Below are 19,909 nucleotides of genomic sequence, written 5' to 3' on the forward strand. Positions count from 1 at the left end.
TAGGTTTGACCAGGGTCATCGTCTGTAGCGTTGTCTGTAGGCTTCAGCCCCAACCTCTTATGGACTTAAGGTGTTCACCTCCTCATACTCCCCAGATACCTCCTCTGATCGCAATGCAAATACCTCACTAGCTTTCACGAGCTTTCAGATAACAGGGCGACGAGTACTCCAGGAGAGATCTCACCAGTGTTGCTGAAAGTATGAGGAGCAGGCAGTGAAGAAGGTAAATTGTACGTTCACCTTCATAGGTACAGGAATTAGAGTACAGGAGTAACGAGGCCTTGCTGCAGTTTCAGAGGCCTGGGTCAGGCCTCGCCTGGCGTATTATGCACAGTTTTGATCTCCTTTATCTGAGGAAGCATATTCGGGCGATGGTGGGGAGTGAGATGATGCTTTCCCAGACTGAATCCTGGGACGGCAGGACTGACATTCCGAGAGACGTTGGGCCAGTTCGGGCTGTATTCGAAGAATCAGAGGACATCGCACAGAAACGTTTACTATTCTAAGAGGACCAGGCACAGGAAAATTTAAAGGCATGAGGGATGTGCCCAATCCCTGGGGAAGTCCAGGACCCGGGGGTGGGGGGGGGAAGCAGTCGAAGGATATGGGGTGGGCCATTTCCGACTGAGGTGGGAGACACTGGGGGTGGGGGTGCGGAAGGAGGCAGGGGTGCTGTGGAATTCTCGGCCAAAACATTGAATGTTTTTGAGAAGAAGTTAGGTACAGTTTATAGGGCGAAAGGGATCAAAAAGGCTGGGGAAGAGTTGCAAACGAAGGGATTGGATTGGATAATCAGCCATGATCATATTGAATGGTGGAGCGGGCTCGAAGGGCTGAATGGCCTACCCTCGCTCCCATTTTCTGTATTTCAATACATCAATAACCAACCACTCACTCTCCTCACCACTCCCTCACCACCTCCTCCAACCACTCCCTAACTCTGTAACCTCCTCCAGCCCCTACACCCCTCCCTAACTCTGAAATTCCCTCCAGCCCCTACACCCCATCCCTATCTCTGTGAACCCCATCCAACCCCTACACCCCATCCCTATCTCTGTGAACCCCCTCCAGCCCCTACACCCCTTCCCTATCTCTGTAACAACCTCGAGCCCCACACCCCTTCCCTATCTCTGTAACCCCCTCCAGCCCCTACACTCCATCCCTATCTCTGTGAACCCCCTCCAGCCCCTACACCCCTTCCCTATCTCTGTGAACCCCCTCCAGCCCCTACACCCCTTCCCTATCTCTGTAACAACCTCCAGCCCCACACCCCCTCCCTATCTCTGTAACGCCCTCCAGCCCCTACACTCCATCCCTATCTCTGTAACCCCCCTCCAGCCCCGACACCCCATCCCTATCTCTGTAACCCCCTCCAGCCCCTACACTCCATCCCTATCTCTGTAACCCCCTCCAGCCCCTACACTCCATCCCTATCTCTGTAACCCCCCTCCAGCCCTACATTCCCTCCCTATCTCTGTAACCCCCCTCGAACCCCTACACCCCCTCCCTATCTCTGTAACCCCCCCTCCAGCCCCTACACTCCCTCCCTATCTCTGTAACCCCCCTCCAGCCCCTACACCCCCTCCCTATCTCTGTAACCCCCTCCAGCCCCTACAACCCCCCCATCTCTGTAACCCCCTCCAGCCCCTACACCCCCTCCCTTTCTCTGCAACCCCCTCCAGCCCCTACACCCCTCCCTATCTCTGTAACCCCCTCCAGCCCCTAGACACGTCCCTATCTCTGTAACCCCCTCCAGCCCCTACACCCCTCCCTATCTCTGTAACCCCCTCCAGCCCCTAGACACGTCCCTATCTCTGTAACCCCCTCCAGCCCTTACACCCCTCCCTACCTAGTCCAGAACTAGAGGGCGTAGGTTTAGGGTCAGAGTGGAAAGATATAAAAGAGACCTAAGGGGCAACGTTTTCTCACAGAGGGTGGTGCGTGTATGGAATGAGCTGCCAGAGGATGTGGTGGAGGCTGGTACAATTGCAACATTTAAGAGGCATTTGGATGGGTATATGAATAGGAAGGGTTTGGAGGGATATGGGCCGGGTGCTGGCAGGTGGGACTGGATTGGGTTGGGATATCTGGTCGGCATGGACGGGTTGGACCGAAGGGTCTGTTTCCGTGCTGTACGTCTCTATGACTCTATGGTGGAGGCTGGTACAATTACAACATTTAAAAGGCATCTGGATGGGTGTATGAATAGGAAAGGTTTAGGGAAATGGTTCCTGCTGGCAAATAGGACGCGATTAGTCGAGGATATCTGGTCGGCATTGAGGAGTTGGACCGAAGGGTCTGTTTCTGCACCGTGCGTCTCTATGACTCTATAAATAAGTCGCAAGATTGGATTACACAAACCAATATTGAATATCGTTTGGGATTCAGAAGGCTGAGGGTCAGGGAATTCAAGACATTCAGGGTAACTGAAAGGCCAGAGCAAAGGAGACATATTAAGGCTGATTGGAGCATCAAGAGGTCTGGCAGCATCTGTGGAGAGAAATCCGAGTTCACGTTTCGAGTCGAGTGAGCCTTCCTCAGAACGGGGAAGGGTCTGAGGAAGGGTCACCGCACGCGAAAGGATGCGGCCAGACCTGCTGAGCTTTTCCTGCAACGTCTGCTTCTGTTTCTGACATACAGCATTCGCAGTTCTTTCGATTTCTTTTTATTTTGGGGGGGCAAATTTGGGGATGGGTACAAGGCTACGGAGAGAGATTGGGGGGGGGTCAGTGTGAGCTGCTTACAGGACGGGTGGACCTAGAGGCAGACAAAGCCAAAATTTGCGTGGACAACTGATTTAAAAAAGAGCAGCTTTATGAATCTTTATTAACTTAGCAGGCACCCAGTTTGAATCCTGGGTTGATAATCTGAAGCAGAGATGGAACAAGGTGGAAGTAAGGAGTTAGGGGACAGGGGAACCATGTTCTCAAGGCCCAGAGTGAGTCTCAGTGACCTACTGTTGTTTCTCTGTCCCTGAGACCATGGTTATGGCTGTTGTTAAGTAGGCCGCGGGCTTGCTCTCTGACAATCAACAGGTTAACAGAAGCTTACTGATCTCTGCCTTCATGCAAACAGGTCCCCAGGCTCCGACCTGGTAAACAGGGCTCAGCTGGCAAGCGGGAGGGAAACATCCAATCGGCTGATGAGATTCCAGCCCCAGGGGACGCAGCTCAGGGAGCGACAAACAAAGGGCAACTTTCCACAGTCAAAAAGATTCAATAAGATACTACTAAATTTTCATCCTTTTCTTCAAAGGCGATATTACAGTGACCAGCGGTGGTGGGGGTGACTGGGCACGGTGTCACGCCTTCCTTGTTGGGGGGTGATGGTGTAGATGGGCTGCTGCCTGAGGCTCTGCAGAGAGAGACACTGACACTTCAGGCTTCAGCTGCTGTGTAGGCCCCAGCACAGGCTGACAATGGGCAGGAGTCCCTGCTCTCAGGAGTGTCCGCAGCACTCGGGCAGTGACCCCTTGCTCCAGACCCGTTGTGTCGGCTGAAAGGCTGACCTGCTGGACGCAATATCGGTCCGGTTTTGGTCCAAAGCAAGGAGTGAATGAAACCAGCTCTGGTTTGCTCTTCGAGTCAACATTCACAGCACAGGCTTGATCAGCCCAGCTAATTCCTGTCCTAATCTCGCCCCACAGCCCTGTGTCAAACCCAAACACATCCCAATCTCTCCCCACAGCCCTGTGTCAATCCCATACACATCCCAATCTCTCCCCATAGCCCTGAAGTCAATCCCTTACACATCCCAATCTCTCCCCACAGCCCTGTGTCAACCCCATACACATCCCAATCTCTCCCCACAGCCCTGTGTCAAACCCATACACATCCTCATCTCTACCCATAGCCCTGTGTCAACCCCATACACATCCCAATCTCTCCCCATAGCCCTGAGTCAATCCCATACACATCCTAATCTCTACCCACAGCCCTAAATCAATCCCATACACATCCCAATCTCTCCCCACAGCCCTGTGTCAATCCCATACACATCCCAATCTCTCCCCATAGCCCTGCGTCAATCCCACACACATCCCAATCTCTCCCCATAGCCCTGTGTCAATCCCATACACATCCCAATCTCTCCCCGTAGCGCTGTGTCAATCCCATACACATCCCAATCTTTCTCCATCGCTCTGTGTCAATCCCATACACATCCCAATCTCACCCCATAGCCCTGTGTCAATCCCATACACATCCCAATCTCTCCCCACAGCCCTGTGTCAATCCCATACACATCCCAATCTCTCCCCATAGCCCTGCGTCAATCCCACACACATCCCAATCTCTCCCCATAGCCCTGTATCAATCCACACACATCCCAATCTCTCCCCATAGCCCTGTGTCAATCCCATACACATCCCAATCTCTCCCCGTAGCGCTGTGTCAATCCCATACACATCCCAATCTTTCTCCATCGCTCTGTGTCAATCCCATACACATCCCAATCTCACCCCATAGCCCTGTGTCAATCCCATACACATCCCAATCTCTCCCCACAGCCCTGTGTCAATCCCATACACATCCCAATCTCTCCCCATAGCCCTGCGTCAATCCCACACACATCCCAATCACTCCCCATAGCCCTGTGTCAATCCCATACACATCCCAATCTCTCCCCGTAGCGCTGTGTCAATCCCATACACATCCCAATCTTTCTCCATCGCTCTGTGTCAATCCCATACACATCCCAATCTCACCCCATAGCCCTGTGTCAATCCCATACACATCCCAATCTCTCCCCACAGCCCTGTGTCAATCCCATACACATCCCAATCTCTCCCCATAGACCTGTGTCAATCCCATACACATCCCAATCTCTCCCCACAGCCCTGTGTCAATCCCATACACATCCCAATCTCTCCCCGTAGCGCTGTGTCAATCCCATACACATCCCAATCTTTCTCCATCGCTCTGTGTCAATCCCATACACATCCCAATCTCACCCCATAGCCCTGTGTCAATCCCATACACATCCCAGTCTCTCCCCACAGCCCTGTGTCAATCCCATACACATCCCAATCTCTCCCCATAGACCTGTGTCAATCCCATACACATCCCAATCTCTCCCCACAGCCCTGTGTCAATCCCATACACATCCCAATCTCTCCCCATAGCCCTGTATCAATCCATACACATCCTAATCTCTCCCCATAACCCTGTGTTAACCTCATACACATCCCAATCTCTCCCCATAGCCCTGCGTCAATCCCACACACATCCCAATCTCACCCCATAGCCCTGTGTCAATCCCATACACATCCCAATCTCTCCCCATAGACCTGTATCAATCCCACGCACATCCCAATCTCTCCCCATAGCCCTGTGTCAATCCCATACACATCCCAATCTCTCCCCATAGCCCTGCGTCAATCCCACACACATCCCAATCTCTCCCCATAGCCCTGTGTCAATCCCATACACATCCCAATCTCTCCCCATAGCGCTGTGTCAATCCCATACACATCCCAATCTTTCTCCATCGTTCTGTGTCAATCCCATACACATCCCAATCTCACCCCATAACCCTGTGTCAATCCCATACACATCCCAATCTCTCCCCACAGCCCTGTGTCAATCCCATACACATCCCAATCTCTCCCCATAGCCCTGTATCAATCCATACACATCCTAATCTCTCCCCATAACCCTGTGTCAATCCCATACACATCCCAATCTTTCTCCATCGCTCTGTGTCAATCCCATACACATCCCAATCTCACCCCATAGCCCTGTGTCAATCCCATACACATCCCAATCTCTCCCCATAGACCTGTATCAATCCCACGCACATCCCAATCTCTCCCCATAGCCCTGTGTCAATCCCATCCACATCCCAATCTTTCCCCATAACCCTGAGTCAATCCCATACACATCCTAATCTCTACCCATAGCCCTGTGTCAACCCCATACACATCCCAATCTCTCCCCACTGACCTGGGTCAATCCCATACACATCTCAATTTCTCCCCATAGCCCTGTGTCAACCCCATACACATCCCAATCTCTCCCCATAGTCCTGTATCAATCCATACACATCCTAATCTCTCCCCATAACCCTGTGTTAACCTCATACACATCCCAATCTCTCCCCATAGCCCTGTGTCAATCCCATACACATCCCAATCTCTCCCCACAGCCCTGGGTCAATCCCATACACATCCCAATCTCTCCCCTTAGCCCTGCGTCAATCCCACACACATCCCAATCTCTCCCCATAGCCCTGTGTCAATCCCATACACATCCCAATCTCTCCCCATAGCCCTGCGTCAATCCCACACACATCCCAATCTCTCCCCATAACCCTGTGTCAATCCCATACACATCCCAATCTCTCCCCACAGCCCTGTGTCAATCCCATACACATCCCAATCTCTCCCCATAGCCCTGTATCAATCCATACACATCCTAATCTCTCCCCATAACCCTGTGTTAACCTCATACACATCCCAATCTCTCCCCATAGCGCTGTGTCAATCCCATACACATCCCAATCTTTCTCCATCGCTCTGTGTCAATCCCATACACATCCCAATCTCACCCCATAGCCCTGTGTCAATCCCATACACATCCCAATCTTTCCCCACAGCCCTGTGTCAATCCCATACACATCCCAATCTCTCCCCATAGACCTGTGTCAATCCCACGCACATCCCAATCTCTCCCCATAGCCCTGTGTCAATCCCATACACATCCCAATCTCTCCCCATAGCCCTGTGTCAATCCCATCCACATCCCAATCTTTCCCCATAACCCTGAGTCAATCCCATGCACATCCTAATCTCTCCCCATAGCCCTGTGTCAACCCCATACACATCCCAATCTCTCCCCACAGCCCTGTATCAATCCATACACATCCTAATCTCTCCCCATAACCCTGTGTTAACCTCATACACATCCCAATCTCTCCCCATAGCCCTATGTCAATGCCATACACATCCCAATCTCTCCCCATAGCCCTGTGTCAATCCCACACACATCCCAATCTCTCCCCATAGCCCTGTGTCAATCCCACACACATCCCAATCTCTCCCCATAGCCCTGTGTCAACCCCATACACATCCCAATCTCTCCCCATAGCCCTATGTCAATGCCATACACATCCCAATCTCTCCCCATAGCCCTGTGTCAATCCCATACACATCCCAATCTCCCCCCATAGCCCTGTGTCAACCCCATACACATCCCAATCTCTCCCCTTAGCCCTGTATCAATCCATACACATCCTAATCTCTCCCCATAACCCTGTGTTAACCTCATACACATCCCAATCTCCCCCCATAGCCCTGTGTCAACCCCATGCACATACCAATCTCTCCCCATAGCCCTGTGTCAATCCCATACACATCCCAATCTCTCCCCATAGCCCTATGTCAATGCCATACACATCCCAATCTTTCTCCATTGCTCTGTGTCAATCCCACACACATCCCAATCTCTCCCCATAGCCCTGGGTCAATCCCACACACATCCCAATCTCTCCCCATAGCCCTGTGTCAATCCCATGTACATACTATTCTCTTCCTATAGCCTTGTGTCAATCCCACACACATCCCAATCTCTCCCCATAGCCCTGGGTCAATCCCACACACATCCCAATCTCTCCCCATAGCCCTGTGTCAATCCCATGTACATACTATTCTCTTCCTATAGCCTTGTGTCAATCCCACACACATCCCAATCTCTCCCCATAGCCCTGTGTCAATCCCATACACATCCCAATCTCTCCCCACAGCCCTGTGTCAATCCCATGTACATACTATTCTCTTCCTATAGCCTTGTGTCAATCCCATACACATCTTAATCTCTCCCCATTTCCCTGTATCAATCCCATACACATCCCAATATCCCAGTCATTCCCCATATCACTGTATCAATCCCATACACATCACACTGTGCCAATCTCTTCCCATAGCCCTGTATCAATGCCATATACTGCCCACTCTCCCAATCTCTTCCCACAGCCCGGTACCAATCCCATAAACATCCTACTGATACAATCTCTCCTCATCGCCCTGTATAAGTTCCAGACACATCCCACTGTTCCAATCTCTCCCCATAGTCCTGTATCAATGACATACTGATCCCTATGTTTCAATCTCTCCTCATTGTCTTGTGTCAATTTCAGACACATCCAACTGTCTCAATCTCTCTAAATACCCCTGTTCCAATCCCATACATGTCCCAATGTATCAATCCCATACATATCCCACTGTTGCAATCTCTCCCCATAGTCCTGTATCAGTCCCATACACATCCCAATGACCCAATCTGTCCCCATTGCTCTGTGTCAATCCCATACACATCCCAATGACCCAATCTGTCCCCATTGCTGTGTCAATCCCATATACATTCCACTGTGCCAATCTCTTCCCATTGCACTGTATCAATCCCATACACATCCCACTGTGTAATCTCTCCCCATCATCCTGCATCAGTCCGAAACACATCCGAAAGTCTCAATCTCTTCCCATAGCCCTATATCAATCCCATACACATCCCAATGTCTCTGTGTCTCCCCATTGCCCTGTATCAATCCAATACACAACCCAATATCCCAGTCTCTCCCCATAGCTCTGTATCAATCCTATACATATCACATTGTTCCAAACTTTCCAATAGCCCTGTAAAAGTCCCATACATATCCCACTGTCCCAATCACTTCCCACAGCCCTGTACAATCCCATAAACATCCCACTGATGAAATCTCTCCTCAACATCCCAATGTCCCAACCTATCCACACTGTTGGATTAGGGAGCGACTATCCTGATCTACCTTTTCATACTTGGCAAAGCCTCTAGTGTTACACCTTTCATTTACTAGAGATAATCTTTTGCTAAAAAATACCTCTAATTCTTCTTTTTCCAGGGGACAATTACAATTTGAAGGTACTCCCATTACTTCTGTACCAATCCATGCACATCCCAACATCCCAATCTCTCCCCATAGCCCTGTATCAATCCCACACACAGCCCAATGTCCCAATCTCTCTCCATAACCCTGTACCAATCCCACACACAGCCCAATGTCTCAATCTCTTCCCCAGCCCTGTATCAATCCCATAATCATCCCACTGTCTCAATCTCTCCCCAAAGCCCTGTACCAATCCCATATACATCCCACTGTCCCAATCTATTCCAATCATCGTGTATCTGTCCTATACACATCCAGCTGTCCCAGTTTCTCCCCATAACCCTGTATCAATCCCATAATGATTCCCATGTCCCAATATGTCTCCCCATAGCCCTGTATCGATCACATATACAACCCAAAGTCTCGATCTTTTCCAAAGCCCTGTATCAATCCTATAAACATCCCAGGGTTGCAAACTCTCCCCATAACCCTGTATCAATCCAATGCACATCACAACCTGACCCCATAGCCCACTGTCAATTCCACACACAAACATCCCCATCTCAAGCTCTCCCCATAGCCCTCTACCAATCCCATACACATCCCACTGTGCCAATCTCTTCACATAGTCCTGTATAAGTTCCACACACATCCCACTGTCCCAATCTCTTCCCCCATCCCTGTATCAATGCCATAAACAGACCACAGTTGCAATATCTCCCCATAGCCTGGTATCAGTCCCATACACGTGCCACTGTTCCAATCTTTCCAGAGCCCTTTATCAATTACATAAACATCCCACTGTCCCAATCTCTCCCCATAGCTCTGTATCAATGGCATATGCATCCCAATGTCTCAACCTCTCCCCACTGGTCGGATTAGGGAGGGACTATCCTGATTTGCCTTTACATACTTGGCAAAACCACTAATGTTACACCTATCATTTACTACAGATAATCTGTTGCTAAAAAAAATTCTTCTTTTTCCAGGACACAATTACGATTTGAAGGTGCTCCCATTACTTCTGTATCAATCCATGCACATCCCAACATCCCAATCTCTCCCCATAGCTCTGCATCATTTCCATACATAGCTCGCTGTCTCAATTACTCTCCATAGCCCTGTACAATGCCATTCACATCCCAAAGTCCCAATGTCTCTCCATCACCCTGTATCAGTCCCACACACAGCCAATGTGCCAACCTCTCCCCATTGCCCTGTATCAATCCCATACACATTCCAATATCCCAATGTCTCTCCATCACCCTGTATCAATCCCATAAACATCCCAATGTCCCAATCACTCCCCATAACCCTGCATCAATTCCGTACACATCCCAATGTCCCAAACTGTGCCTATAAACCTGTATCAATCCCATACACATCTCAATGTCCCAGTCTCTCCCCATAGCCCTGTATGAATCCCATAAACAACCCATTGTTCCAAACTGTTTCCATAACTCTGTATCAATCCATGCATATCCCAACATCCCAGTCTCTCTTCATAGCCGTGCGTCAATTACATACACAGTCCACTGTCTCAATTGCTCCCCATAGCCCTGTACAATCCCATAATCATCCCAATGTTCTAGTCTCTCTCCATAACCCTGTATCAATCCCATTATCAGCCCCATGTCTCAATCTCTCTCCATAGCTCTGTATGAATCCCATGCACATCCCACTGTCCCAATCTCTCTCCATCGCCTTGTATCAATCCCATACACATCTGAATATTCCAATCTCTGTCCATCGCCTTGTATCAATCCCATACCCATCCCAAAGTTCCAGTCTCTCCCTATAGCCCTGTATCAATCCCATACACATCCCAATGCCACAGTCTCTCCCTGTAACCCTGTATTAATCCCATTCACATCCCAATGTCTCAATCTCTTCCCATCACCCTGTATCAATCCCATTCACATCCCAACGTCTCAATCACTCCCCATAGCGCTGTATCAATCCCATACACATCCGAATATTCCAATCTCTCTCCATTACCCTGTATCAATCCCATATACATCCGAATATTCCAATCTCTCTCCATCGTCTTGTATCAATCCCATACACATCCCAAAGTTCCAGTCTCTCCCCATAGCCCTGTATCAATCCCATACACATCCCAATGCCTGTAACCCTGTATTAATCCCATTCACATCACAATGTCTCAATCTCTTCCCATCACCCTGAATCAATCCCATTCACATCCCAATGTCTCAATCACTCCCCATAGCGCTGTATCAATCCCATACACCTCCCAATGTTCCAATCTATCCCCATAGCCAAGTATCAATCCCAAAAATCCCAATGTCGCAGTCTCTCCCAATTGCACTTCATCAATCCCGTACATAGACCATTGTCCCAATTACATCCCATAGCCATGTATCATTCCCATACACATCCCACTTTTCCAATTTCTCCCCATAGCCCTCTATCAATCCCAAACAAATTGCACTGTTTCAACCTCTAGCCTTCACCCTGTATCAATCCCGTATACATACCACTGACACAATCTCTCCCCATAAGCCCTTGTCATACTCAATGTTCCAATCTCATCACACAACCTGGATCGATACCATAAATACCCCACTGAGCAATCTCTCCCCATCACCCTGCATCAACCCCATACACATCCCACTGAGCAATCTCTCCTCATCACCCTGCATCAACCCCATACACATCCCACTGAGCAATCTCTCCCCATCACCCTGCATCAACCCCATACACATCCCACTGAGCAATCTCTCCCCATCACCCTGCATCAACCCCATACACATCCCACTGAGCAATCTCTCCTCATCACCCTGCATCAACCCCATACACATCCCACTGTGCAATCTCTCCCCATCACCCTGCATCAACCCCATACACATCCCACTGAGCAATCTCTCCCCATCACCCTGCATCAACCCCATACACATCCCACTGAGCAATCTCTCCTCATCACCCTGCATCACACCCATACACATCCCACTGAGCAATCTCTCCCCATCACCCTGCATCACACCCAAATACATCCCACTGAACAATCTCTCCCCATCCCCCTTTATCAATCCCACACACATCCCACTGTGCAATCTCTCCCCATCCCCCTGTATCAACCCCATACACATCCCACTGAGCAATCTCTCCCCATCGCCCTGTATCAATCCCACACACATCCCACTGAGCAATCTCTCCCCATCCCCCTGTATCAACCCCATACACATCCCACTGAGCAATCTCTCCCCATCCCCCTGTATCAATCCCATACACATCCCACTGAGCAATCTCTCCCCATCGCCCTGCATCAACCCCAAACACATCCCACTGAGCAATCTCTCCCCATTGCCCTGCATCAATCCCATACACATCCCACTGTGCAATCTCTCCCCATCCCCCTATATCAATCCCATACACATCCCACTGAGCAATCTCTCCCCATCGCCCTGTATCAACACCAAACACATCCCACTGAGCAATCTCTCCCCATCCCCCTATATCAATCCCATACACATCCCACTGAGCAATCTCTCCCCATCCCCCTGCATCAACCCCAAACACATCCCACTGAGCAATCTCTCCCTATTGCCCTGTATCAATCCCATACACATCCCACTGAGCAATCTCGCCCCATTCCCCTGTATCAACCCCATACACATCCCACTGTGCAATCTCTCCCCATCACCCTGCATCAACCCCAAACACATCCCACTGAGCAATCTCTCCCCATTGCCCTGTATCAATCCCATACACATCCCACTGAGCAATCTCTCCCCATCGCCCTGCATCAACCCCAAACACATCCCACTGAGCAATCTCTCCCCATTCCCCTGTATCAATCCCATACACAACCCACTGAGCAATCTCTCCCCATTGCCCTGCATCAACCCCATACACATCCCACTGAGCAATCTCTCCCCATCGCCCTGTATCAACCCCAGACACATCCCACTGAGCAATCTCTCCCCATCCCCCTGCATCAACCCCATACACATCCCACTGAGCAATCTCTCCCCATCCCCCTGTATCAACCCCATACACATCCCACTGAGCAATCTCTCCCCATTGCCCTGTATCAATCCCATACACATCCCACTGAGCAATCTCTCCCCATTCCCCTGTATCAACCCCATACACATCCCACTGTGCAATCTCTCCCCATCACCCTGTATCAATCCCATACACATCCCACTGAGCAATCTCTCCCCATCCCCCTTTATCAACCCCATACACATCCCACTGAGCAATCTCTCCCCATCCCCTTGTATCAATCCCATACTCATCCCACTGAGCAATCTCTCCCCTTCGCCCTGTATCAACCCCATACACATCCCACTGAGCAATCTCTCCCCATCCCCTTGTATCAATCCCATACTCATCCCACTGAGCAATCTCTCCCCTTCGCCCTGTATCAACCCCATACACATCCCACTGAGCAATCTCTCCCCATCCCCCTGTATCAACCCCATACACATCCCACTGTGCAATCTGTCCTCATCCCCCTGTATCAACCCCATACACATCCCACTGTGCAATCTCTCCCCATCCCCCTATATCAACCCCATACACATCCCACTGAGCAATCTCTCCCCATCCCCCTGTATCAATCCCATACACAACCCACTGAGCAATCTCTCCCCATCCCCCTGTAACAATCCCAAACACATCCCACTGTGCAATCTCTCCTCATCCCCCTTTATCAACCCCATACACATCCCACTGTGCAATCTCTCCCCATCGCCCTGTATCAATCCCATACACAACCCACTGAGCAATCCCTCCCCATCTCCCTGTAACAATCCCAAACACATCCCAATGTGCAATCTCTCCCCATCCCCCTGCATCAACCCTTAACACATCCCACTGTGCAATCTCTCCCCATCCCCCTGCATCAACCCCATACACATCCCACTGAGCAATCTCTCCCCATCCCACTGCATCAACCCCATACACATCCGACTGTGCAATCTCTCCCCATCACCCTGCATCAACCCCATACACATCCCACTGTGCAATCTCTCCCCATCCCCCTGCATCAACCCCATACACATCCCACTGTGCAATCTCTCCCCATCCCCCTGCATCAACCCCATATACATCCCACTGAGCAATCTCTCCCCATCCCCCTATATCAACCCCATACACATCCCACTGTGCAATCTCTCCCCGTCACCCTGTATCAACCCCATACACATCCCACTGAGCAATCTCTCCCCATCCCCCTGTATCAATCCCATACACATCCCACTGAGCAATCTCTCCCCATCCCCCTGTATCATTCCCATACACAACCCACTGAGCAATCCCTCCCCATCCCCCTGTAACAATCCCAAACACATCCCACTGTGCAATCTCTCCTCATCCCCCTGCATCAACCCCATACACATTCCACTGAGCAATCTCTCCCCATCCCCCTGTATCAACCCCATACACATCCCACTGAGCAATCTCTCCCCATCCCCCTGTATCATTCCCATACACAACCCACTGAGCAATCCCTCCCCATCCCCCTGTAACAATCCCAAACACATCCCACTGTGCAATCTCTCCTCATCCCCCTGTATCAACCCCATACACATCCCACTGTGCAATCTCTCCCCATCGCCCTGTATCAATCCCATACACAACCCACTGAGCAATCCCTCCCCATCCCCCTGTAACAATCCCAAACACATCCCAATGTGCAATCTCTCCCCATCCCCCTGCATCAACCCCATACACATCCCACTGAGCAATCTCTATCCATCCCCCTGCATCAACCCTTAACACATCCCACTGTGCAATCTCTCCCCATCCCCCTCCATCAACCCCAAACACATCCCAATGTGCAATCTCTCCCCATCCCCCTGCATCAACCCTTAACACATCCCACTGAGCAATCTCTCCCCATCACCCTGTATCAATCCCATACACATCCCACTGAGCAATCTCTCCCCATCCCCCTGTATCAATCCCATACACATCCCACTGTGCAATCTCTCCCCATCCCCCTGTATCAACCCCATACACATCCCACTGTGCAATCTCTCCCCATCCCCCTGCATCAACCCCATACACATCCCACTGAGCAATCTCTCCCCATCACCCTGTATCAACCCCATACACATCCCACTGAGCAATCTCTCCCCATCACCCTGTATCAACCCCATACACATCCCACTGAGCAATCTCTCCTCATCACCCTGTATCAATCCCATACACATCCCACTGAGCAATCTCTCCCCATCCCCCTGTATCAACCCCAAACACATCCCACTGAGCAATCTCTCCCCATCCCCTGTATCAACACCATACACATCCCACTGTGCAATCTCTCCCCATCCCCCTGTATCAACCCCATACACATCCCACTGTGCAATCTCTCCCCATCACCCTGTATCAATCCCATACACATCCCACTGTGCAATCTCTCCCCATTGCCCTGCATCAACCCCATACACAACCCACTGAGCAATCTCTCCCCATCACCCTGCATCAACCCCATACACATCCCACTGAGCAAACTCTCCCCATCACCCTGCATCAGTCCCATGGACATCCCAATGTTCCAATCTCTCTCCATCACGCTGCATCAGTCCCATACACATCCCAATGTTCCAATCTCTCCCCATCACCCTGTATCAGTCCCATACACATCCCAATGTTCCAATCTCTCTCCATCACGCTGCATCAGTCCCATACACATCCCAATGTTCCAATCTCTCCCCATCACCCCGTGTCAGTCCCATACACATCCCAATGTTCCAATCTCTCCCCATCACCCCGTGTCAGTCCCATACACATCTCAATGTTCCAATCTCACCCCATCACCCTATAACAGTCCCATACACATCCCAATGTTCCAATCTCTCTCCAACACCCTGTATCAGTCCCATACACATCCCAATGTTCCAATCTCTCCCCATCACCCTGTATCAGTGCCATACACATCCCAATGTCCCCATCTCTCTCCATCACCCTGTATCAGTCACATACACATCCCAATGTTCCAATCTCTCCCTATCACTCCTTTATCATCCACATACACATCCCAATGTTCCAATCTCTCCCTATCACTCCTTTATCATCCACATACACATCCCAATGTTCCAATCTCTCTCCAACATCCTGTATCAGTCACATACACATCCCAATGTTCCAATCTCTCCCTATCACTCCTTTATCATCCACATACACATCCCAATGTTCCAATCTCTCCCCATCACCCTGTATTAGTCCCATACACATCCCAATATTCCAATTTCTCCCCATCACCCTGCATCAGTCCCATACAAATCCCAATGTCCCAGTCTCTCCCCATCACCCTGTATCAACCCCATACAGATCCCACTGAGCAATCTCTCCCCATCACCCTGCATCAGTCCCATATAAATCCCACTGTCCCAATCTCTCCCCATCACCCTGTATCAGTCCCACATACATCCCACTGTCCCAATCTCTCACCATTAACCCTGTATCAGTCCCATACACATCCCACTTTCCTAATCACTCCCCAACACCCTGTAACAGTCCCATATACATCTCACTGTCCCAATCTCTCCCCATCACCCTGTATCAGTCCCATACACATCCCAATGTCACAATCTCTTTCCACCACCCTGTATCAGTCCCATACACATCCCAATGTCACAATCTCTCCCCATCAACCTGCATCAGTCCCATACACATCCCAATGTTCCAATCTCTCCCCATCACCCTGCATCAGTCCCATACACATCCCAATGTTCCAATCTCTCCCCATCACCCTGCAACAGTCCCATACACATCCCAATGTCCCAATCTTTCGCCATCACCCTGCATCAGTCCCATACACATCCCAATGTTCCAATCTCTCCCCATCACCCTGTATCAGTCCTATACACATCCCAATGTTCCGATCTCACCCCATCACCCTGTATCAGTCCCATACACACCCCAATGTTCCAATCTCTCCCCATCACCCTGCATCAGTCCCATACACATCCCAATGACCCCGTCTCTCCACATCACCCTGCATCAGTCCCATACACATCCCAATGTCCCAATCTTTCCCCATCACCCTGCATCAGTCCCATACACATCCCAATGTCCCAGTCTGTCTCCATCATCCTGTATCAGTCCCATACACAGCCCAATGTTCCCGTCTCTCCCCATCACCCTGTATCAGTGCCATACACATCCCAATGTCACAATCTCTCCCCATCACCCTGTATCAGTCACATACACATCCCAATGTTCCAATCTCTCTCCATCACCCTGTATCAGTCACATACACATCCCAATGTTCCAATCTCTCTCCATTACCCTGTATCAGTCACATACACATCCCAATGTTCCAATCTCTCTCCAACATCCTGTATCAGTCACATACACATCCCAATGTTCCAATCTCTCCCTATCACTCCTTTATCATCCACATACACATCTCAATGTTCCAATCTCTCCCCATCACCCTGTATTAGTCCCATACACATCCCAATATTCCAATTTCTCCCCATCACCCTGCATCAGTCCCATACAAATCCCAATGTCCCAGTCTCTCCCCATCACCCTGTATCAACCCCATACACATCCCACTGAGCAATCTCTCCCCATCACCCTGCATCAGTCCCATATAAATCCCACTGTCCTAATCTCTCCCCATCACCCTGTATCAGTCCCACATACATCCCACTGTCCCAATCTCTCACCATTAACCCTGTATCAGTCCCATACACATCCCACTTTCCTAATCACTCCCCAACACCCTGTAACAGTCCCATATACATCTCACTGTCCCAATCTCTCCCCATCACCCTGTATCAGTCCCATACACATCCCAATGTCACAATCTCTCTCCATCACCCTGTATCAGTCCCATACACATCCCAATGTCACAATCTCTCCCCATCAACCTGCATCAGTCCCATACACATCCCAATGTTCCAATCTCTCCCCATCACCCTGCATCAGTCCCATACACATCCCAATGTTCCAATCTCTCCCCATCACCCTGCAACAGTCCCATACACATCCCAATGTCCCAATCTTTCCCCATCACCCTGCATCAGTCCCATACACATCCCAATGCCCCAGTCTGTCTCCATCATCCTGTATCAGTCCCATACACACCCCAATGTTCCAATCTCTCCCCATCACCCTGTATCAGTCCCATACACATCCCAATGTTCCAATCTCTCCCCATCACCCTGCATCAGTCCCATATACATCCCAATGTCCCAGTCTGTCTCCATCATCCTGTATCAGTCCCATACACAGCCCAATGTTCCCGTCTCTCCCCATCACCCTGCATCAGTCCCATACACATTCCAATGTCCCAATCTTTCCCCATCACCCTGCATCAGTCCCATACACATCCCAATGTCCCAGTCTGTCTCCATCATCCTGTATCAGTCCCATACACAGCCCAATGTTCCCGTCTCTCCCCATCACCCTGTATCAGTGCCATACACATCCCAATGTCACAATCTCTCCCCATCAACCTGCATCAGTCCCATACACATCCCAATGTCCCAGTCTCTCTCCATCATCCTGTATCAGTCCCATACACACCCCAATGTCACAATCTCTCCCCATCAACCTGCATCAGTCCCATACACATCCCACTGTCCCAGTCTCTCTCCATCACCCTGTATCAGTCCCATACACATCCCCATGTCACAATCTCTCCCCATCAACCTGCATCGGTCCCATGCACATCCCAATGTTCCCGTCTCTCCCCATCACCCTGTATCAGTGCCATACACATCCCAATGTCACAATCTCTCCCCATCAACCTGCATCAGTCCCATACACATCCCAATGTCCCAGTCTCTCTCCATCATCCTGTATCATTCCCATACAAACCTCAACGTTCCAATCTCTCCCCATCACCCTGCATCAGTCCCATATAGATCCCAATATCCCAATCTCTCCCCATCACCCTGCATCAGTCCGATACACATCCCAATGTCCCAATCTTTCCCCATCACCCTGCATCAGTCCCACACACATCCCAATGTCCCAATCTCTACCCATCACACTGTATCCGTCCCATACATAACCCAATGTTCCAATCTCTCCTCATCACCCTGTATCATTCCCATATAAATCCCACTGTCCCAATCTCTCAACATCACCCTGTATCAGTCCCATACACATCCCAATGTCCCAATCTCTCTCCATCAACCTGTATCAGTCCCTTACACATCCCACTGTCCCAATCTCTCTCCATTACCCTGTATCAGTCCCATACACACCCCACTGTCCCAATCTCTCCACATCACCCTGCATCAGTCCCATATATATCCCAATGTCCCAATCTCTCAACATCACCCTGTTCAGTCCCATACACATCCCAATGTCCCAATCTCTCCCCATCACCCTGCATCAGTCCCATACACACCCCAATGTTCACGTCTCTCCCCATCACCCTGTATCAGTCCCATACACATCCCACAGTCCCAATCTCTCTCCATCACCCTGTATCAGTCCCATACACATCCCAATGTTCCAATCTCACCCCATCACCCTCCATCAGTCCCATACATATCCCAATGTTCCAATCTCTCTCCATCACCCTGTATCAGTCCCATACACATCTCAATATCCCAATCTCTCCCCATCACCCTATATCAGTCCCATACACATCCCAATGGTCCAGCTTCTCCCCATCATCCTGTATCAGTCCCATACACATCCCACTGTCCCAATCTCTCTCCATCACCCTGTATCAGTCCCATACACATCCCAATGTCCCAACCTCTCCCCATCCAGCTGCATCAGTCCCATACACATCGCAATGTCCCAATCTCTCTCCATTACCCTGTATCAGTCCCATACACATCCCAATGTCACAATCTCTCTCCATTACCCTGTATCAGTCCCATACACATCCCAATGTCACAATCTCTCTCCATTACCCTGTATCAGTCCCATACACATCCCAATGTCCCAATCTCTCTCCATTACCCTGTATCAGTCCCATACACATCCCAATGTCCCAATCTCTCTCCATTACCCTGTATCAGTCCCATACACATCCCAATGTCCCAATCTCTCTCCATTACCCTGTATCAGTCCCATACACATCCCAATGTCCCAATCTCTCTCC

This window comes from Chiloscyllium plagiosum, unplaced genomic scaffold (assembly GCF_037043375.1).
Source record: "Chiloscyllium plagiosum isolate Xiang-an unplaced genomic scaffold, Cpla_swu_hap1 HiC_scaffold_40, whole genome shotgun sequence".
Taxonomy (NCBI): domain Eukaryota; kingdom Metazoa; phylum Chordata; class Chondrichthyes; order Orectolobiformes; family Hemiscylliidae; genus Chiloscyllium; species Chiloscyllium plagiosum.